The following is a 23,136-nucleotide window of genomic DNA, read 5'->3' as shown; positions in this document are numbered from 1 at the left end:
GGAATAGAAGTAATGTCAAAGCTCAACTTGGCGCACAGATCTTCCCCTGTATTATGTAGGGCAATGGTCCATGACTCCCAAAATATAGTACCTAAAAGGAACCTTTAGAATTTTGTGAAACAAATTCTATACACTGAAGTCATGGTTGACTACACATTCATCTGTTCCTTTCAAGGTCACTTGATCTGTGTTAGGAAAGTCCTGAAATTACAAAAGCTAGACATGCAGCATTTCTTATTTTGTCTTTCTTTCATGTGTTTCCCTGTATGTCTTGTTCCATCCTTAGCAAATCAAGAAACACATAATCAGTTACAAAATTGTTGGCAGCAACCTACTCACCCACCAGTCAAGTGATAAAACTGTAACCATATGCCCCTTTTCTCCACCACAACCAAGAATAAATTCAGTATCTAAGTGCCATCAGTTTATTAGCGCAAATACTTTATTATTAATAAAGCACCACATTTATTTTATCTATTTATTCTGCATTGCCTTATCACATATACCTTAATTTTGTGACTGAAGGAAAATGCACTCATATCCTTTTTAAGTGTACAACCTTGAATTCCTATATACAAACATCAACATTTTCGATACTCAAAGAATTACCTCTATAGTCACTTACCTAAACCGGAAGTCTTGTTAAGTTCACATATTACACTATCATTTACCAACTAAACAAAATTTTAAAGGACAAAGTAAAACACTTTGGAAACTAACTCATGCTCTTTAAAAGCCTTACTGTCTTGCCTATGTACACAAAATACTCTGTGTGCGTATGGATGTGTATGTGGGAATGTGTGAATATATGCATGCACAATGTTGAAAAAATACACATTTTTTGACAGAGTCCTAATAACTATCAACACCATTGAATGGTTCAGCACAAAAACAGATCCCCTCAAATCCAGGTATCTTCTGAGGTTTTCACAAAATTATACACTTTATTGTAGATTATTAGAAGGCTACATAATCGCAGCTATTTAGTTTGGATTTATTTCAACAAATGCCACCAATTCTCTGCATCTCCCTTGAATCAATATCGTGCGGGCCTTCAATATTTTATGATAGTGAAAAAAAATCCTATTTACTAGAGAAAATTCAAAGTGCAAAAACATATTATGGTGGAAAAATTATGTGTGGGGGGGGGGTCCTAAGTATTTGAATAGCAGCCATATGTTTAATGGAAAAGCAACAGTGAGGATTATATAATAGATTGAAAGGATTATTTAGTAATTGGATTCTTGCAAATACAGAGCTTTTAATCTTTCCCTGTCCAACCCTTTCCACCTTCTTTGTCAACTACCAATATACTTGTTAGTCATGCCTATGATCAGTGAATTATGTTTCAGCGTGGCCTTTTATCCTACATTTCCACATGCGATATTCTGAATGTTGAATTTCTCTGCACAATGCTCCAAACAGCATTCATAATGCAACTGTGTTATTACCACTCTCCCTTTCCATATCAGTTCCTCATATCTCCAGAAAACTGTTTTTGATGGCTGGCATGCTTCCTTGTATAAGTCACTTCATCTTTTTTTTCCCCCAATTTTGTTTCTAAAGCTTCTATTTCGACTTCCCTGCCATTTGTTTCATCCTCAATATAAAGATTACTGGGCAAAACCCATTATAGTATTGGGTCATTGCACCACTCAGAACTGCCTTTTCTTTATACAGTTAAGTAGCTAATAGCACAATTGCTTTGGCCTAAAAATTCTCTACCAAGCTTCCAGTTTTTGGGAGAAAACATTTAAAGACAATCAGTTTGACTGTTTTCAGACCCTAATAACCTAAGACCTTTAAACTGTACACTATATATGTGCTGTCTAATGATAAGAGGATTAATGTAACTGGAGTAATCAGGAAAATGTGTAGAAAAATCAAAGTATTTTTTCAGGAGTGCCATATATATTTTCCATTTACCCTTATTTTCAAATTTCACATATCAATGATTTTATATCTATTATTATAGGGAATTAAATCCTATTTAAAATATATTTTACATCTCACTAACCTCTTCTAAGTAGCACCTTTAATTTCTTGGAATAATACCTATTGTTAAGCCTGTGATTTCTGAAAACTAATGTGCCACATTTTTATATACTGCATTACACAATAGCTGCATTGACTTCCTGTGCTTTATACCTCACTGTCTGACTATAGCAAGAATATGTACAGACTACAGCAAGAGTAGCATTAATCTCCATTAACAATCCCTTATTTCTTAGTTGTCATAGGAGTTTGCTTCCCTGAAGTTCCACTCCAAAATACCTTAAAGCAGTGGCTTTCAACTGCCAGTCTGGGGACCAGCACCAGTCTGCAGAAGATTTCCTGCCAGTCCGGGGAGGGGGCGCATCCCAGTCGCTGCAGACTGGCGCGAGGGCTGGCTGTGCTCCACCACCTCTTCCTTGGTTGGCATCGTGTTTGCGGGGGGGGGGGTGCACCAGTGCCCCCTGGAGGGGGACTGGGAAGGGAGAGACAGCTTTGTGGAAGCTGGGTGGGAGCCATGCCGTGCCAATTTTGGTATTTTGATCTTTTGTTGGCATTTATTGTTGCTCGGTTTCTGGTTGAATTGGATAATTTTCATTTTTTTAGGTATTCTGTTTGGAAACTAATACACAGAATGTGTATGGTGCTTTTGTTTCTGCCTCAGTGGTCCCAGAGATGGTTTTCCTGTTTTCCCCGGCCAGTTCCCAGCTGTGGAAAGGCCAAAAACCACTACCTCAAAAAACACTGTGAATTTACAGAGTCAAGCTATTTTAAATCTCTTGCTTTTTCTCCTCCTCCCTTCACACACTTCCAAGTACTACATAAGCAGCAGGTTTACTAACTCAAAGCTCATGATAAACACTATTTTGAACAGGCATACTATAATTATATACTGTGCAATCATAAGCCATCAGCTAATCAGTGGCCCTTGGAACCAAGAAAACCACATGAAATAAGATGACAGCACAGTTCTGCACTGAAGCACAGGAAATTACACACAAGGAAATGAGCTGTTGTAATGGCTTATCTGTGTACAGTAAAGGAGAAATGGGTGCAGACCTTCCATTACAGAAGTGCAATAGGTGGAAGCCTACCAAGTGCAGCATCTGTATTTCATACAAATTCGTCTTGTGACTACATTACCTTCTTCAGTCTCAGTCTTTGCATTCTACTGTGTTATTTTAATGGGCACTGTATGAGTAAGCATTAGAAACACCATGTTTAATAGAAGCTCTGACCTTTATGGTAGTAATATTAAATTGTTCTTACATCAAAAAGAATGTGTCAAGGAAACCCCCTCAACTTTTTGTATAACAATCTGTTTAGCAGAGATGACATCACCTTTATAACTATTCCTCCACTTGCAATTCCTCCACTGCGCTATGTTAGCACAAAGCTCCTGCATAGTAACACTAAGCTAAAGTATCTGAGTTCGGACTCAATGCATCTATCCACTTACATTTATACATACATTTATACCTCTAACCCTGAAGATTCTTAAAATAGTTCACAATGAAAAATACAAAAAACCAGTACAAAATCTTAACAAACCAGTATAAATGTTATAACCACAAAAGACCAGAGCCACAAAAATGGAAGGATTTTGCATGCAAAAGAAGGTAAAATCAATCCTTGGCTACTCCAGGTGGGTCTTGGAAATACATATATCTGGAATCAGCGTGGAAATACTGAGTTAGATGGACCTATGGACTGACTCAGTATAAGACAACACACATAGCAATAGCTAAAATAAAAACCTTTTTCACCTTGAGTCAGTGTAATACTGAGCAACAGCTGAGCCTCTCTGGAGAAGGCATTCTAAAAGTACTGTCTTGAATCACTGTGCACCTTACAACAAGCTGGGCAGGGTGTGGGACCCTGAAAAGAGCCTCTAAAAATATTCAGGCATGCAGAAGTGAATGGCTTAGAGATACAATGATCCCAAGCTGCTTAAAGGTCAAACACACTATACTATAATCTAGTATACCACTTAACTAAAGAAGCATATGCAAACGGTATTCATTGTTCTGTCTATACAGTCTGATTTGTGCTGGTTGTTTCAGATATGCAGTCTACATTTCTTAATACTTTTATTTAGCAACTCACACCCTCCCCACTTTGCAGCAACTATTATGTAGAGACAGAACAAAGTATTACAATGGCCAGTCTTAAGAAATAGAAAACAACAAAAGAAGGAAAAACAAGATACCTCTTTGAGAAGATCTAAGAAATCTAAGGGAAATACAAAAGGAAAGCATTATATCTAACCAGGAGAAAATTTTACAAAGTGGAAAGAATATACAGAACAACTGTACAGAAGAAATAAAAGGATGACAGACTGTGAAAGAGGAATTCTATGCAGAAGATCCTGCAATATTAGAAAATGAAGTGAAAGCTGTTCTGAAGCATGTACAAGGAATAAGGCACTGGGAATAGACAGGGCATCGACAGAACTGTCTCAGGCTACAAAGACTGAAGTGGTCCAAATCCTAACAGGAATATATACTGAAATGCTGAAAACAAAGCAATGACCCAACCCACAGGCTGGAAATATTCCATTTCGATCCCTAAAAAGGGAGGTGCAAAAGAGGACAGGACCATAGCTTTGACTTCCCATGTTCCCACAGCATTGCTTCCCAAAGCAATGCTCAAGGTCTTGCAACCAAGAATTTGATCCTACATGGCATGAGAAATGCCTGATGCTCAAATCTGGATTTTGTAGAGGAGGAGGCACTAAAGATCCTATCACAAATGTATATTGGCTACTGGACTGCACCAAAGAGTATCAGAAGGATCATGAGAAGTTATGGATGGTTCTGAAAAAGGAAAAAAAAAAAAGGGAAGGGACCTGTGCCCCAGCTCTTGATTGTCCTGAAGTGTAAGCTGCATTGTGAAAAAGATACTGTTGGGGTGGGAGATGGAGAAACAGAGTGGTTTTCTATAGGCAAAGGCATCATAGAAGTGTATTTTATCTCTCTATCTGGTCAATCTGTAGGGAAAACCTATAAAGAAAGGTGGATTTGGATCAGAAGACGGTGCAGCAAAAATTGAAAAAAAATTGATATGCAGATAATACCAGATGCGGTAAATGGCAGAAAGAAACAATGAATTGAAATTACTGCTAACGAAAATGGAAGAAGAAATATTCTATTTCACATGAGACTTGAAAGCCTGGGCTGAATCAATCTTGCTCACTCTCTTACAGATTAAGGAAGATATGCATGAGCATAAGAAGCTGCCATTGATCCATCTAGCCAAGTATTGCCAGCACTAGCTGGTAAACAGGTCTCAAGAGGTTTTAGCACAAGTTTTTCCAGCTCTCTCCGAAGTTGCCAGGGGCTGAGCTTAGGACCTTCTGGATACAAATCACATGCTCTTCATCTGAGCTATGGCCCTTCATGCACATTTAAACTGCTGCCACTTCACTCCCCCCTTAATGCCAGCGATGAAACCAATCAGGAAGCCACAGTTAATCATCATAGTTTTCCATCACATTCAAACCAGGATCAATTGTTAATATGGTTGAATACCAGTTGCTATTGGACATGATTGGGAAGCTGCTACAGTTCTATCCTGCATACTTTCCACAGTTATCTGGTTGTTTAATGTGGGAACAAAATGTGGGTTAAACCTATGCCATGAACCAGCAGGAAACTTCTTATGTTCTTAAGTCATTAATTATAGCTCAGTGTTCTGACATAAGAGGAAGCTATGGTTAACCACTTCTTCCTTGTCACTGCTGCTTCTCACAAGAAGGGAGAAGCAAAGGAGCTGAATGCAGACACCCACAGCTTGTGCATACATTGCCTTATCAGGCTATGATTTGACCATCCAAAGACAACAACATGTTTTCAGAATGTCTAAGACAACACTATATATAAGTGAAACCGGATGTTTATTGTAGGAAAAAAAGTAGAGGTTATTTCAGAGTGATTTAACTAGAGGTTATGCTTACTTGATTTTGTTGCCTCACTCCACATGATAGTAGCCACATAAAAGATAGTAGCCTAAGGCCAACTGCTTAAGTTTGTCAAAGTAAGTCTACACCAGTATCTGATGTGAGTGTACTTCCCATTCCTTAAATTCATGTTAAACTGCCTGTGTCTTCGGAAATATACATTTAGAAGTTATGTTCAAACATATACAGTTAATCTAACACCAATTTTATACTGCATTTGAAAATATAAACCATCTTTTTTCCTTGTATTTGTGTGGGCAAAAAAACTAAGTTATCATTGTGTTTACAATTGAATAAAAGCTTGGTAGTGTTTCTTATCAGCACAAGTTAAGCTGCCAAATTTTTATTATATCCATTCTTCACGATACCATTTTCCAAGTGCTCCTTTTATACTGTACAAACCTGAGTAACTATTTTCTAAAGCTCTGTGTATGATTCACCACATTTGTATGCTACTACAACAAACACGTTCCTACTTTCCCATTCAAGGCAGGATGACAATTTGGGACGCATTAAGGCATGGATAGATTTTTACCAAAGGAAAGGTACAATTTCATAAATTCTGCTGCAATCCTAAGGTCCTTGAGAGAATGTTCCAGGAGCTTTAGGATTTTTTGGATCTTCCCACGCTAAGGGTAGAGATCTGCCCTCAGAAGGAGAGCACAAACTTCCCAGGCCCTGAAGAATCCTCCACAGCTCTTGCATCTCCAACAATAGAGCTCTAATATTCACAGCAGGAAAGGGGAGCTATTAATGTGCAGGACCTAAATCAACCTGGTATCACATAACAGTTTTTTGCCCCATACAGATCTCCCCAGCTGTTAAACTTATCATCAGAGCCCTCCTGGCTCTGCTACATTCTGCAGATGTTTATCTACTGATTACCAGGAAGAAAGACTCTTCTGCGATGGCACTCACTCTGGACACCCCTTTATGGCATCTTAGGCTCATGCTGAAGATGTTTTCATTCATGTCAGTGTTCCTTTATGATACCTGTAACTCTGCTTTTACCTCAAAATGTTTTACAGGACAGGCTATATAAAATATTATGAGTAATAATTAAATAAATGGTTCTTCAAAATCTTTTGCTAAAATATTATTTAATGCAAAGATAACCCTTTATGATTTTACTGAACAGCTAGGAGAGAAATTTTATTAACATACTTACAACACTATTGTTTGTTTATTACACTTCCATACCACCAAATAGCTGAAGCTTTCCATGATCATTTTCATATCACATGGTAATAGCTTACTGAAATAACCAGGGTGCTTTCCATTCTCTGGTTGGCTTATAATGACCCAGAATTCCAGCTCATAATGATCCCTCAAAATACATGGTTATGTTTCTTATGGTTATGTTTCTTATATTATATGAATGGTCTGTGATTCAAAGTTAGGAAAGTGGCAGACAAATAAACCAGTTTTCCAGTCTTGGCACCATGTGATGATAAGCAATTAAAAGAAATCTTTCATAGTCTACAAAGACAGCTAAGGGAAATTAGAGTGACTGTGACCTGGCAATGCAAGGTACCAAAACATGTTAGTGTTGGTGTTAGGCAGATTATGCTACCATATGGCAACCACTGTTTTAGGAATTGTGTGAACATTAATAATACTCATATGAGGAAATACTATGATTTTACTAATCAGGTTAAATCCAGCTTTCAGAGCACAAAACTGGAAATAAAGCCCAAATTCAAATTAGTCAAGGTAGAATTCCACTCCTTACTTCCTCCAAAATCAAATGCTCACTTCTAATCCTCATTCAGCTAGCAGCTGTCTTGATCATTTTAAGCAAGACCACATGAGCAGAGCTAGTGCAAGCCTGCAGAGTACAGTCTGTCATTAAAAAAAATGAATAAATAAACCTCTCCCATACATGTCAAACCCTGCAATTTTAAACTGTCACTCACAGAAAGCAAGGGGTTTTTTTAGGATTGCCCATGAACAATCTCCATCTTATGTGTCTCATTATTTGTCTGCTGGGACTAGTGCAGTTTTTCTTCGTGATGTTCTTTCATGTTCAACCATCTTTGCTATAAATAAAATGGCTTGATGGCCCCATTCTTAACAAGAAAATGTATTTAAGCATATACAAGCTATAAGAAATGTATTAATGAACAACACTGCTGCTTGGCCATAGTTGTCACAAGAAGACGAGCACAGATTTCTCTAGAACATGGGACATTCTATTTGACATTCTATTAGTAACTTTTCAGCAGATTTTATGAGAATTTTTCTTTACACAACAGCTTTATCTAAAATGAAGCTATTTATGTTCCACTTAGAAACAGGGCCAAGTACAACTGCAGCAACTGGTAAATGGGCATGGCTACACTTGCCCTACTGCCCATGTATGGAATACTGTAGGAATGCTCACTGTTATCAACACAAAAACACACTTTCACTTTAAGCACCTTACTTTGAAACAAAAATGTCATGGAGTTACTTCTACTAAAAAAAGTAATTACAAACCTAAAGCTAGATAGAAGTTACTTGAATCATCCGGCAGAAATTCAAGATAAAGCAGGTAACTTATGAAGATGGAAATAACCCAACAAAAAGAAGCAGCAGCAGCAGATACAGTGGCAGACAGTGATAACACAATAAACTTAAAGGTGATTCAGTATTTAATTAATCATCATTACACAATCATTAGCAAAGATTAAGATCAATAGACCACACAGGTGGCAGAGAAGAATGCTGTCTAGACAGCACAGCACTACAGACAATGGCTAATAAACACTATCCAAAGTCATAAAATTCTGCATGGCTTAATTTCATTATTCGTGCAATAATCATGCAATAATCATGTAAACCAGGTTAGTGCAAGCATGTGCCAACATGCACTTTTTTAAACCATACAAGTGTATATTTTAAGACTGAACTCTCCCCACCCTTTCTTCTGCTCTCTCCACCCAGCCAGCACCAGATTCTTGCCTGGCAGGAAATTACATCCCCTTCCCCACCTGAGTGAATGAGCTGTGCTTTCAAAGCCTTCTATTTCTGCTACTCCAACAGAGGGCTGGGATGCCATGGGTCCTGCACCACTGAAATAGACTGACAGGGACAAACACTCTGTAGCAGTAGCTTTTGCTCTAGGAAACCCTTCCAGAAACAAGAGGACTCATTTTTACATCACCTTGTAAGGCAAGGTGTTTTGATGTGGAAAAGCTTCTGCTATGTTTTATACAAATGTCTTCAATACAGCTTTCATATAATTTTTGATATAGCATTTTTACTTAATTTGTTGATTTAAAAGTTTCACTTTGGTGTTTGCTAATTTGGTGTGCAGAGTATAAGACAAAATTTAGAACCAGTTTGTCATGATAAGCAACATGCTTATTTTAAAATTAAGTACAGCACAACAGTCATACAGCCTATGAAAATAAACCATATTTGTATTGTATCATAAAACTGCTTTAAGAAACATTTGTTGAAGGACACAAAATATCCTCATAAAATAACTTTAAAATACTAAATGGCTAACAAGATAATGGACAGGTATACCAAACAATGGTGGTTTTTTACCTTTTTAGGTTTGTCGTGTTGTCTGAATCGCATCATGATATTTCAGCATAGTATGTTTTGCTAGGAAAAACTACAAACAGAACAGTCTATTCCATGGTTTTGCAGTACCCTGAATGCTTGTTGCATCATCAAACTGGAAAACACAATTCAGCATCGTACCAATCAGAACCAGAGAACCGCTTGGCAAGAGCAGACCATTGCCATGAGGGTGGCCATTTGCACAGCTGTCACAGACATTCCCCCATCTCCCACCTCCTGTCCTAAAGATCTTCTCTGGGCAGGAGCAGGCAATCAGGTCAGTGCTAGGAGAAGCAATGTTCAGTTGATTCCCCTTCAGCTGATTCCCCCACCGCTGCTCCTGCACAAGCAGGAGCGATGAAGCTCTGCTGGAGGGCAATGCCCAATTGGGGGCAGCATATCGCAGTGGATGCTCTCATGTCACCCGTTGCATAAGGCAGAGTGAAGCACCACATGATGCTCCTCACGAGCCAACAGCAGGGATAGGAATCCACAGGGCAGTGCCGCAGGAAGGAGCACTGTTACTCAATTTGTCCCTCCCAGACCTTTGCACATACCAGAACAAAATGCCTTGCAAGAAACGGCACAAGGAACACTGCCCACCAAATTCCTCCCTTTTTCCTGGCTGTGGATCAGGAAAACCCTCCTGCTCCAACAGTCCCCTCTGAAGCAGAAGAGCAGTCTATCAGGCCACCTCTGTCTGCTTCACTTCAGGGCACGAGCCCTATTTGTGCAGCAGAGACTGCCTGTCAGCCATGGTGAAGTAAACTTGGCTCGCAATTGCAGTTGTCAAAGTGAGGAGCCTCATTCCTCCTTGGAATGCCTCTTGGAGTACTGCCTGGAGGACTGAGGAGGACGAAGATGCCAAATGAAACTTACTATGATGAACCTGACTGTCTTTCAGGCACATCCATACATAAAAACCTCACACAATGATACTTGCACAGTATTGCTTGTTGTGACATATCAACCCAGACAATGAACCTGGTGGAAACAAAATACAGCCAATTAATCACCCAGTTGTTCACAGGATCACCACGCTTCAAAGATGACTTGATAGCACATGAAACCAACAAATTTCAAACCTAAGTTTTACACAGTAGTGTCTATCATTTACTCAAAAGAGCCTCTCAGTGATGTGCCAATTTACAAGCTTGTTATATTCAGGAAGCTTTTGATATATGATACATTTAAAATCATAGTAGAGTTGGAAGGGGCCAGAAGGCCATTGGCTCTAACCCCTGCTATTGCAGGATACTGCTTTACACCATCCCATTCAGATGACTGTCCAGACCCTTTCTGAATGTCTCTAGTGATGGAGAGTCCACAATTTCCCCAAGCATTTAGTATCTGCCCTTGTCATACTGCCTGAAGGAATGTTGTCCATGGGGTCGCAATGGGTCGGATGTGACTTCACAACTAGCAACATTGTCGTACTGCTCTGACACTTAAGAAATTCTTTCTGATGTCTAGTCTAAATCTGGTATCTTTTAATGTGTCCATTATTCCATGCCCTGCCTTCATGAATGGATGAGATCTTGTCCTTTCTCTTTGTGACAGCCTTTCAGGTACTTGTAGAATGCTATCATATCACCCCTCAGTCTTCTCTTCTCCAGGCTAGACTTGTCCAGTTCTTTCAGTCTCTCATACAACTTTGCCTCCAATTCCTGAATCATCCTTGTTGCCTTCCTCTGTACTCTTTCCAGCTTTTCTGATAATTGTTTAAACTTTGGTGCCCAGAACTGGACAGAGCACTCTAGGTAAGGTCTGAGTAGTGCTAAGTATAAGGTAACTAGTACTTCATGTGTATTGGAAGTGATACTTCTGTTAATGTAGTCCAAAACAGTGTTTGCCCATTTTGCAGCTGCATCACATTGTTGGCTCATATTTTAGCTTGCAACAAACCCAAGTTTAGTTACAACAAACCCAAGATCCATCTCATTTGCAGTATTGTTGAGCCAGTATTCCCACTCTGTAGCAATACATTTGGTTTCATGTTCCTAAGTGGAGGACCTGGCATTTGTCCCTACTGACTTTCATTCTGCTGTTCTCCACCCAGTATTCTAAGCTATCAAGATCATCCTGTATCTTATCTCTTTCTTCCAGGGTATTTGCTATTTCAGCCAGATTTGTGTCATCTACAAATGTAATTATGTTTCCTTGTACCTCCTCATCTAAATTGTTAATAAAAATGTTGAAGAGTACTGGTCCCAGGACAGAACTGCAGCACCCCACTTGTCACCTCTTCCCAGTTTGAAAATGTGCCATTGATGAGCACTCCAATTTTGCAGCCATCTGTGGATCCACCTAATGGTTTCACTATCTAGCCCACTTTTTGCTAGTCTGGTTATCAGGTTGTTGTGGAGTACTTTGTCAAAGGCTTTGCTAAAGTCTAGATAGATTATGTTCACAGCATTTCCACAATCCATTTGGGAGGTTACCCCGTCAAAAAATGAAATTAGATTACTCTGTCAGGATTTGTTCTTGAGAAAGACATGTTGGCTTCTAGTAAATGTAACACAACTCAAGTTGCACAATCTAAAATTGTACCACTAGATGGACCCTTGGTTTGATCCAGCATGGTGGTTCTTATGCTCTTACAAGCTACCATTAGCATGCAGAGCAACAGGAGAGCAAGTCATAGCAAATAGTTCCTACCTGCCCCTGTGATGTGCAGATCTACCAGCCCTTACCCCTGGTGTTCAAGCACACAGTGGGGATTTCTCTGGTGACATAGCTGTCCTGTAAACAAATGTACATGCTGCAGTTTCCATGGGACCCAGAACCCTGATTGTGTCGGATTCTGGATCATGTGAAAGTCTTTTGTGTATAAAAGGCACCCTCCTTGCTGATATTTTGTTGCTGTTGTACAAGTACAGTGTTCACTAAAGAACAGTTATAGAAACTTTAAATAAATAAAATACCAGAAAGAATGGGGTTTCTCAGGTCATCTGACATTACTCTCATGGCCCCACTCCACTGCTGATCAATAGTTCTATGTCAAAACAGTTACTTCTGATTAGGACTTGCTGATGCTCTGATGTAATTATTCTTTAAATCACTACGAATATTAACTATACGTAAGCAACCCAGTCAGTCTAGGAATATACTAATGGCCAAGGCTGCATTCCTGTTGTACCTGCATAACAAAATTATAACAGTATCACAATAGAACAAAGAACAATTAGAAGACAATACTGAGCTATCTAGGTAAGGTATGTGTGATCTGATGGTTTGTGATCATGATTCCAACAGTCTGTTTTGAAAGCATTTTAAACTAACAAGGTTTTGCTCGTCATCCACTTATACACCCTTCTATTAAAAAAACTGTCCTCTTCTTTTCAATGTTAACATAGGATTTAAGGGCTAGTAGTAATGCATCTGAGTCTACATAGACAGTAGAATGCAGCAAGATATTGTACTACTTCAAATCACAGTTGCATAAATGCCATTTTTAATGTTCTAAAGTACTTTAAAGTTGATCTAATTTAGGTTCATTCTAATGAATTACAAAAGAACTCAACTTCAAACATTTATGAAAGCTTTTGTGCACCACAGTCAATTAGGTATAATACAGGTGTCCATGCTAGTACATAGCAAACATGGCCTAACTATATCTTGAGGTAAATTCAAGAATAGAAGCTTTGATTGATAGAGAAGAGCCTGGCAAAGAAAAATAAATGTGTTAAATTCAGCTGTAATTATTGGCGATAAGGAAGGGCTCTGTTGACTTCGTTCTGCCTTTTCCACTGCTGGGAGCAAGAGTGATACTAGATTACAAAGCTGCCCAAATATACTGCTTCTGAGCAATCATAACAGACTGCTGATATATGTGCAGCAGATAACTCATTCTTCAAAAGCTCCCTTACCAGATCACCTCCCTTTCTTTATACAAAGCAAAGATGTGCACCAGATGGTCATACAATTTGCTCACACACTGCCAGCCTGGGATAACAAGGAAAGGCAATCACCCAGGTGTAAGAAGCAAATAGTGTAACAAATACCAAATATAAACACTGCATGCTTAAGCAAAATTATAGAAATGATATGAAACAGCATGTCCCATTTCAGGGTTTCTTAATGCTCTCTTCCTGATAGATATACAGTCGATCACCAGCAAAATGATGATCCTGTAACCAAGAAGCCCACATTGACAGGGTCACACCAGTACAGGACAAGACAACTGAAAGCTGAACTGGAAACTAGAGCAAGCCTCTCTTATACACCATTAAATAAATACATGCTCAGGTATCAACAAGGATAGCAAAAGAGTTTAAAACGAGAAAAACAGGGTAGAGAGGGAGAGAAAACAAGGAGAAACAAAGATTTTTGCATGGTGTCTTACTGATGCATGCGGGGTGGGCAGGCACAAGAGAACAGACTTTCCAAACCTAAACCTCCCTAGACGCTCATCAATAAAACCAATTGATGGAAAACATGGATCCAGAAGAAATATCAGGAAAGATAGAAAGAGAAATGTCGCTTCAGGTCTTTTCCCCACACTTCGCATTCCCGATCTAAACCGTGATGCCTGTAGAAAGAGAGGGAAACCCAGCGCAGGAATTAAAAAGAAGTAAAAAGCAACAGCAGCTGGTAGGAGAGGGAAAAATAAAAAGCCAGGAGAGATTCCTTGTTAGATAGAAGAAACGGGGTCGTCCTCCGCAACCTCTGATCTCCTGAGAAGACACGAAGCGCGATGAGTCGCCACGCCAGCTCGCTGCAGGAGCGCGAGTGGAAGCGGCTCGGCAGGGCGCGCACGGGGGACCCGCGGGCGGCTCGTCGCCAGCAGCGTGAGAATCCGGAAAGGTGCTGCCGCCACGCCGGAGCGTCTGCGCCGTGTTGAGGCGGGCAATGCAAGGAAGAGGGGCTGTGTCGCCCCATGGCTGCAGGGTGGAATGGATGAAAAGGGAAGGCCGAGGGGCGAAGGGGAGACGCGCGAGCGGGAGCTGCCCCGAGGCAAGCAGCCCCATTTTGCGCTCCGAGGAGCGACAGGGCTTGCAGGACTCCCGGCGATGCACAGGGGCATGTACACAAGCAGAGGCTTCAGCTCCTACCTGCCCCGCCGCGGGGTTCCTCCCTGTCCAGCCAGCCAAGCCGGGAAATGCTCAGGCCAACGTCGCCCAGGCGGCACAACCGCCTCAGTCCGGCGGCAGCAGCCCCTCACTCCGCCTCCGCCGCTCCTTCCGTCCTCGCACTCTCTGCCTCTGTGCCGCCGCCGCGGCGCGCGAACCAACTTGAGCCGACTCTGACTCGCTCGCTCGCTCGCTCAGACTCCGCCTCCTCCATCCTTCCCCATTGGCTGCCCGAGAAGGTCCCCGGCAGCGCCACGTACTGGCAAGGCAGTCGCTTCGGGAATCTGGACTCCGCTCCCTCCCTCCCTCCCGCGAACGAGCGAGCGAGCGAACGAAACTACAGGCTGGTGGTAACGCGGCGACCGCTCCGCAGCGGCGCACAGTTCCCCATGGGAAGGTTCCTGGCTCAGGAAGACGCGTCGCCGCTGGGGAGAGCGTCCTCTCGCTTTCTGTCGTCCTGCCCTAGTCTGGAACTGGCGCTGTCGTGGCTGTAGCAGCGGTAGGGGCGGGGCGGGGCGGGGCGGAGCAGGCGGGAAAGAATGCACGCAAAGCTATTTAGAGACGGAAACATGATGGGAAAGGTTGCTACAGGCTTTACTTCCACCCCTCCGTTTCAGAGGAGTGAAGCGTCTCTCTCCTCCTAATACTCCAAGCCTCCGCGCTGTGCCCACCTTACCTTTCCTCAGATTCAAAGAGGTTCCAAAAGCGGGGCTCTCTCCGTATCATTTTAAAGGCTGGCTGTGGCTTGTGTCGAAATAGCGCTTTGTATGACTCCTGATCTTTCTTCCGAATGAAGATTAACCCCCTTCTCTGTTTTGACATTTCAGCATTTAACGCACAGAGAAGGAGTCAGAGTTCTACTTGAAGGTACTTTCCTTGCCGCCTGCCGCCAAACAAGTCGTGAGCACATCGTAACCTTCAAGAGAAGCCGCTCCTAAAGCTGCCAGTTAAAAAGCCCACTCGGCTCCTCCGAGTGGGCAGCGGCTCCGAGAGCCCTGCTGACCATGAGAAAATGCCATGGCGAGGCAGCAGCTGGCGTGGCTCTCCAGAGCTCCCGCGGGGCCAGGGAGGAGCAGCGCGATGCAGCCCATCTCACAGGAGGGCATGCTGAACTCAGTGTCGGAGGAACCTTGCAAGAAGCACAGACCATCCTTGTATACTCTGCAAAAAGAGCTGGAGTGACAGTGACAGCAGGTAGTGCCCGTGCCAAAAGATTCTGGGCTCACCCTGAAACAGCCAATGTGCCATTTATTACATATGAGCCTTAAGATTAAGCAATGAACATTTGAAGCCATTTTGGCAGGCATTACATGTGAAAAGAACAATGTTTAATATTGTATGCACTACATTATTTGTTCAAAGCCTCTCTTTAATTTTGGTGCAGCTTGGACACTACCAGTGAAAGTAATTAAGGTAGCAGATGTCCTCGGCCTGTTGTGTGACAGAAAACACTTCTTGCAGAGTAGACAAACTGTTAAACATGTTTGCCCAATAAAAGAATAAACACAGGCCAAAAAACCTGATAAGCAAAGAAGTTGCCTGTATTTGGACAAAGAGAAAAAGAGAAAAAAAGTAACTAAGAGTGCAATCATATTGAACCCTGAGCTCAAAAGTTGGGCTGTCTAATGCTGGGTGGACTTTGCCTCTTCATTCTGCCATGCAGTTTTTTTTTTTTTTTTTTTTTTTTGTAGATGGGCAGTTTGTCCACCTAGTGACAAGACATCTGAGCAGGAGGGAAGGTACCTTTTCCTTGCAACCTGCCACTTTGGAGAGTGAATCTGTTTGGCTTTACTTTTAATGCATTGTTTTAAGGATAATTGCTTAATCTTATATTTTCATGACTTTATAACTTGCACTGTTGCTGTAAATTTGTTTAATGTGCCATCCCCTTCTCAATTTATCTATTTATTTTATTTACTTTATTAATTGTTTATCTTCTGGTAGGGCATTATTGATTTTATTGTCATTTTTGGTTTTATTGTATTTGTCGATTTTACTGTATTGCATTCTGACACTGATTTGTTGATCATTACACACATGATAAAAATCACTCCATGAGGCCTTGTAACTGTCCTTGCTTGTGGCTGTGGCATCATTTGAAGGGATGAGTACCCTAACTAAAACAAGAGGTTGATCTTGACATTTAAATAAGCAAGTTAGTAAACCTTTTTCTCTGAACTCTGACACAAGAAGAACTCTCCCATAAGGGAAAATGCTTGCTATAAAAATAAGCCAAGTTTCACTGTGCTCCTGAAAGGAGAACTATGATGCTTGAGTCCAGCAAACCATGCAGGATTACATTTACTGTTATGGAAAGGCCAAAAGTGCCTTGCTGGAGGTCAGAGCAGGTAGATATTTCCAGGGATCTCACACAGGGAGATTCTTCTGATCTATTGGTAAGCTCTATAAATACAATTGCACATCCTCTTACAGCTAGCGTACAAGAAATCATTTCCACTGACACACATCTTGCTGTACAACTACACTGTGCCTCAGGATACGTTTGAATTACAAGTAGGTGAAGCCACCTCACAATCACTTTGCTAATGTTTTCCCTGAGGCACTAACAAGAGGAGTTTCCCAGTGATCGTTAGAATCCAGAGTCATTTTTGTTTTAAAACAATATATACCACTATCATTTTAGCATCCTATACATCTTACATGACAGCTTCTTTCCTCCAGTAGTGTACCATATGCAGCTGTGAAGGTATAGCAAAAGCTCAGTCTTTCCATATTTAAGCACCTCAGGTGAAGCGCTTCCTTACAAACCTTGCTAAGGAGTACATGCGTTGACTAAGTTCTACAGCCTCCATACCAGCTTTGCCATAACTCTATCAGTGTATCAGCTATTGTGAAAAATTCCATAAAATGTGATGTATGCCCATTTATCTTGGTTTAATATTTTATTTTTGAGGCTGTCCTTCTCTATTTTCATCAGCAGAGATGGACAAAGACATTCTAACCAAGCATTATTATGGCAACAGAAACCAGCAAGGCCAACCTTAAAGTATAAATGAAACCATTTTCTGTAATTGCAGAAACCAATAACAAAAGCAAGAAACCTAGTTAGAATTCTAAGCTGCAAGCCATTAAGAGTGACCTCACTTTCAAGCTGGGGGCATCTTTTCCCTTCCAAACTCAAATTACTAGCACCCTACCTTTAAAGTGGTTACCTCTTGCTGTAACACATTTTCATTGCCATTCCCTCTTCCACTGACATCTGACCCTGGGAAAGTATGCTTGTCATACTTTCTCCTTCAGTAACAGGCTCTCAGTGACTTCCTATGCTTTCTGAAAGTAATTGACTCTTTGCTACTTCCTGCCTTATCTGAGTCTTCAACCAGGAATTCCATCCCCTTCTCACCTGATGCAGAGTCTGTCCCCATATTCCCTGAAGGCATTTTAGATGAATGGCTCCAATCTCTACAGTTTTCTTATACATGGAATTGAGGCTGAAACTCCTAATATGTCCTATCTAATCAGTTCTATGGCATTAACAGAAACCCTTGTCCTAAAAAATAGTATGTGTCTACATAACACACACATTTTCTTGAATTGCTCGAGATCAAAGAGGATTAGTATTTATGGCGTTAAAATGTGTGAAAGCCTTTTTCCTAGTGCAACCACATATATTCTGTGATAGATGCAGTACATTTGCTTGTTAGGGGAAACAGATGTGCTGACTACAGTTCCATTTAATGGTACTTTTTATAAAATATTTTATAAAATACTATTCTGAGGCACACTCCTATGAATCAGTTATAATCAGGGAAGGAGATACACTCCCACTACACTAGCAAATGGACACTCTATTCTATACTTACCTAGTATGAGAGAAAAGGACAAACACCACTCACTGATTTCTAAAATGGCAGTTCACACTAACTTATTATCACATTGTCTTCTGGTTATTGAACCCAATACAATATCACATCCCCGTCAGATGTGAGGGTGATGACACTGTATTCAGACTGTTAATAAGAACATACTGAGGTTAACTGTAATCTTAGCCGTGAACTGTTCATGGCATCCAACAATGGCATTTTGTGTAGCCATAAAAGCAACTGATACATGGCTAGCTTAATTGCTGTGAGAAACCTGTAGAGTAGCAAGAAATTCCACTGAAGACAGGACATGACCATCCACCACCCACTCTGAATGCTTCAATGCTTTACCTGATCCTTATGTTTATACAACCTTCTGCTGAAATTACTTGGAAAAGCTGGGTGTTCTCTCATGCCTCCCTCTCCTTCATCCCTGCTGGCAGCTTCTGGGAGATTTTTAAAATTACTATCACCAGTACTATTTTAAGTATTGCATTTGCAATAATAATGCATACAAAAGCAGAACAAAATACAGCCACATTAATACCTAATCCCTTCCCAACTTGATGCATAGTAATTTGTCCTATTTTGTCACCATTCATCTTTTTCCTATGAGCTCTCTAACTTTCTTCCAAAATTATTCTATTCTGAGAGCCACACACCCCCTTGTGCAGAAACAAAGTTGGCCTATGGCTTAAAGAATCAGAGGTGGGGGAAGAGACCTCTATGGAGAACCTTGCTGATTGGTTTTCCCTTTGGTTTTCCACTTATAACAATGAGTGTAAACATGTCTAATGGGCTTAATGCCTGGACTACTATCTATCATATCAGAAAGCTCTGTGACTGCCAGAGGGACATGTGAACTTTGTGTGTTCATGCACAATCTGGTTTATCTTCAACCATATTTTATCAACTCATTCAATATTGACAAAAGTGATTTTGTTTCCCACTGATTATCTGCAAATCCAAAATACGATGCTGTCAGCACTAGGAGACAAGCAGTGGGTTTCAACAGCTAGAACACCTGGAGCAAGTGTGCTGGAGAGGAACAGAGTTCTTAGCATTGATGCAAGAGAGCCAAATGCAAAGTCCAACTACAAACTAAGGTCAGATACCAGTAAACTGATTCAGGGTCAAATGCAAGGGCACAGTATACGCAAGCTGAGCTCAGGTACCAGCAAGACAGAGCAGGCTCAGGTTCAAGGCAAGATCAGAGTATACAAGGAACTGTTACCTGGCAAGACAAGGACAGAAGCAGGACCTGGCAAGATTCAAAGTATGCTTGAAGATGAGGTAGGACTAGAAGCAGAAACATGATATACCCACCTAGAAGGCCCATGTTGCTGTGAAAAAGCTGAGCCAGGGCTTGTGTCACACTCAACAAGGAACAAGCGTTCATCATAACAAGCCATCCTTCTGGATAAATGCCTGCGTCAAATAATCAAGGTTCCAGATCTACTTCCACATATACTTCCTGAGTGACCCTAGAGGATTGGATATAGATGTACATTCACAGATGCAATCTAGCATGTTTGATTTCCACCAGTGTTGAATGCTGTGGATGCAAAAACATCTGTCCATCTTGCAATGACAATGAGATTATATACATCCTCTGCAATGTAGGATCATTACATAACTAATCACATACAGTGCTTTAATCTGTGCAGCTGTCACTAGATCTGGAGAACCATGTACTGAAACAAAAACACGACAAAACGGAAAAAAGAAAGGAACTATACAAGCAATCTTATTTGAGTTACTGTTTTCTCCTTTTTCTTGTGCATATGTGTGTGGGTGTGGGATTTTGTACCTTGTTTTGGGATTATTTTATAACAAAAAACAGTTAATGTTTGAACAACAGCCACCTAGCTTTTTTGTTGAAAGCTGCCTTGAGAAAGCTGTGGGTTAAATTCAACATTGCACCAGCAAACTTTCTCTTGCACAATCTCTTCCCCTTCCTCCCCATTGCGCCCTCCCAGGTCTTCTCCCAATTGTAACACGGCAGTGCACAATTAGCTGGTGATACACCACATTGGATACAACCCTGCAGCCTTGAAAGGCTGTGGAGACAAGGACTGAATAAAATAAACAATAAATAAAACTCAGTGTGACAAGTCAGCTCTCTCTCTAAAAGTCACAGGCTCTGGCTGCCTCATAACTTGAATGAAATGAAATAATAAATGGTTCACATTTCTCCATGCTATTATGTGTCTGCTTACAGCCCAATACACATTCTTCTGTTCTCTGCAGACTCCCGAAACTTGATTTTTCCTAATGTATTCTGGGGCTGTCACACAAAGCTGCTGGTTAGTGGTTAACCTCTCTCACACTGTCTTGCATCCCTGTTTGCCTCCTGCCTCATTGCTGTCTTCAGATCTATTATCTCACATCAGTGCTCTGACTCTTGAGCCTCTCAGGGTGTGACATCAACTGTAACTGGTTCTGGAATGATTTGACAACCTGTACTGAACCCTGCAAGAAATGAGTAAAATGCTAGCATATGTTAAAATAAAATGTTGCTGTGTTAAGATGACTAGATGTTAACGTAACTGGTTCCCCAGTATTTAAGACTATAATATATAGCAGAGTTCATCATAACACAGTTACCTACTGCAGGATGTTAAGCTGTCAAAATTCCCTTTTCTTTTTAACTACTGATGGCACAAATGTTGCATCCTCCTTTGCACTGAAGTGCCTATAGATTTGTGGACCTTCACATGACAGGGGAATGATTGTGATAATGATACAAAAATGAGGAGGGAGAGAAGGACTGAAAGCTCAAAGGATCTCACCTCCTACTATTTATTGCAAAAATGCTATTAGGTTTGCCAGCATTAGTGCCCCATGGTTCAATGGGCCAGTGTACATGAGAAACAAGAGCATTTTGTTTTCAGTAGTGCCTAACTAGAGTCCCTTTAAAAACCTATTAGCAGGGAATGAATTGTTCTTCTCATTGTTGGTTGTATCCAGTGTTAACCCTACCTGAATATTTAAAGCCATAGATATAAATGGAATAGAATGCACACAACACCATATGCCCCTAATATCTGAAGTACAAAGGCAATGAAATACAGGGACCATACAGTCTTTGGCAGTGCTAACTGTAGTTAATTGACCTAACCCTTTGTTGTTGTTGTCCTTGTTGGTCAACTAATAGGTATCACATTGTCCTGTGGCAGTGAATTCCATTAATTAACCAGTTTTGTGCTATACAAAATAGCAATGCCTTTTCCATTAAGAACATATGAAGCCACTGTATCTCAAGTCAGATTCTTGGTGCATCTAGCCTAGTGTTGTCAACACTGATTGGAGCTTTCTGTAGTCCTAGCTCAATTTACTGGGAATTGAATTTAGTAGATTTTGTGGGTTATCATGTGCTCTACCCTTGAATCGCTCCTCACTCATGCTGAAACTATTGCCAATCAATTTCATTGAGTGACCTCAAACTCTAATGTATATCGAGAGGGAGAGAAATGAGCATAATAAGGATCTTCTCGGTATTTGTTCCTACCATTTATAACCTAAAAAACCTCAAATGGGCTAGCCTTCACTTGTAAAGAAGGTATGTCCAACATGTGCAGCCCAATCCTATACATACTAATTCAATTTATTTATTTAAAACATTTGTATGCCGTCCTTCACTATCACGTCTCAGGACGGCTTACATGATTAAAAGCAAAACCATAGAACAACAGAACAATCAATGAAACAAAACAATACGACAAAATTATTAAAACCAGAATAAATTCAATCAGAACAAAACAAAACAAAAGTGACTGTAAATCGGTAAATATACTAATTTTAAAAATAATGATTAATTAAAAAGGTTTTAACCTGGCGCTGAAAAGAATATAGGCTTGGTGCCAGGCAAACCTCACTGGGGAACGTATTCCATAATCTGGGCACCACTGCAGAGAAGGCCCTGTTCCAAGTAGATGTCCTTTTTACCTCCTTCAGGGAGGGTTCCCGGAGCAGGGTCTCTCCTGCCAAACTTAAGGGCCGTGATGTCATATACAGAAGGAAACATTCCTTCAGGTATCCTGGTCCCAAACCATTTAGGGCTTTATAGGTCAAAACCAGCACCTTGAATTAGGCCTGGACTTCAACTTCAAATATAAATATATAGAATCACAGCCTTAGTTGGTATTTTCTTTTTCATTAAGTTTAGCTAAAGCTTTTTCATTCAGCTTTGCTGAGTCAGTATTTTCAGTGAGCATCCATTATGACCCCAAAATTTCCTTCCTGATTTATTAAAGACAATTCAGACTCCCTGGGATATATGTAAAGTTAGCCTTTTTCTTACACAGAAGTTAGTTCCACTGAATTTACTTTCGATAGGCCCAGTTACACATGCTGTGGTACCATCCCAATTGGACTACTGTAATGTTCTCTGTGTGAAGCTGCCTTTGAAGACAGTCCAGAAACTTCAACTGATTCAAAACAGGGCTGCGTGGTTGCTGACAAAAGCTAGTCTGTGCAACCATATCATGCCTATCTTATACCATCTGCATCTGCTACCAGTAGAGGTCCAGGCCCAATTAAAGTGCTTTTTAAAAAACATATAAATCCCTAAACCTCTTGGGACCAGGTTACCTGAAGGACCACCCGTTCCCATATGCACCTACTCAATCCTAAAGAACTAAGTCAGAGGCCCTTCTTGGGGTAGCAAAGAGATGAGAGAGTAGTAAAATGAAGGAGGGCCTTTCCGGTGGTTGTACCTTACTATTAGAATAGGCTC

The 23,136-nt window shown here is 40.7% G+C and overlaps 1 protein-coding gene across 4 annotated transcripts in view; it reads right to left on the bottom strand.

Moving 5' to 3' along the window:
• The window catches only part of PXYLP1 (2-phosphoxylose phosphatase 1), a 67,532-nt gene extending 52,813 nt beyond the window's left edge, over positions 1-14,719 (bottom strand). Inside the window, exons 1-2 of one of the 4 annotated variants that reach the window (XM_044432807.1) lie at positions 12,161-14,505; positions 9,485-10,486 (exon numbers count right to left, since the gene is read on the bottom strand). The gene's annotated coding sequence lies outside the window, so the exon portion shown is untranslated. Of the gene's footprint in view, positions 1-9,484; positions 10,917-12,160; positions 14,506-14,556 lie in introns of those variants that run through there. The other 3 variants (XM_044432808.1, XM_044432809.1, XM_044432806.1) reach the window with 3 other exon arrangements.
• Between the last annotated feature and the right edge of the window lie 8,417 nt (positions 14,720-23,136).

This window comes from Varanus komodoensis, unplaced genomic scaffold (genome assembly GCF_004798865.1).
Source record: "Varanus komodoensis strain SLA01 unplaced genomic scaffold, ASM479886v1 scaffold25, whole genome shotgun sequence".
Taxonomy (NCBI): Eukaryota; Metazoa; Chordata; class Lepidosauria; order Squamata; family Varanidae; genus Varanus; species Varanus komodoensis.
The sequence above is the reverse complement of the archived record's forward strand: the minus strand, read 5'-3'. Positions and strand labels throughout refer to the sequence as shown.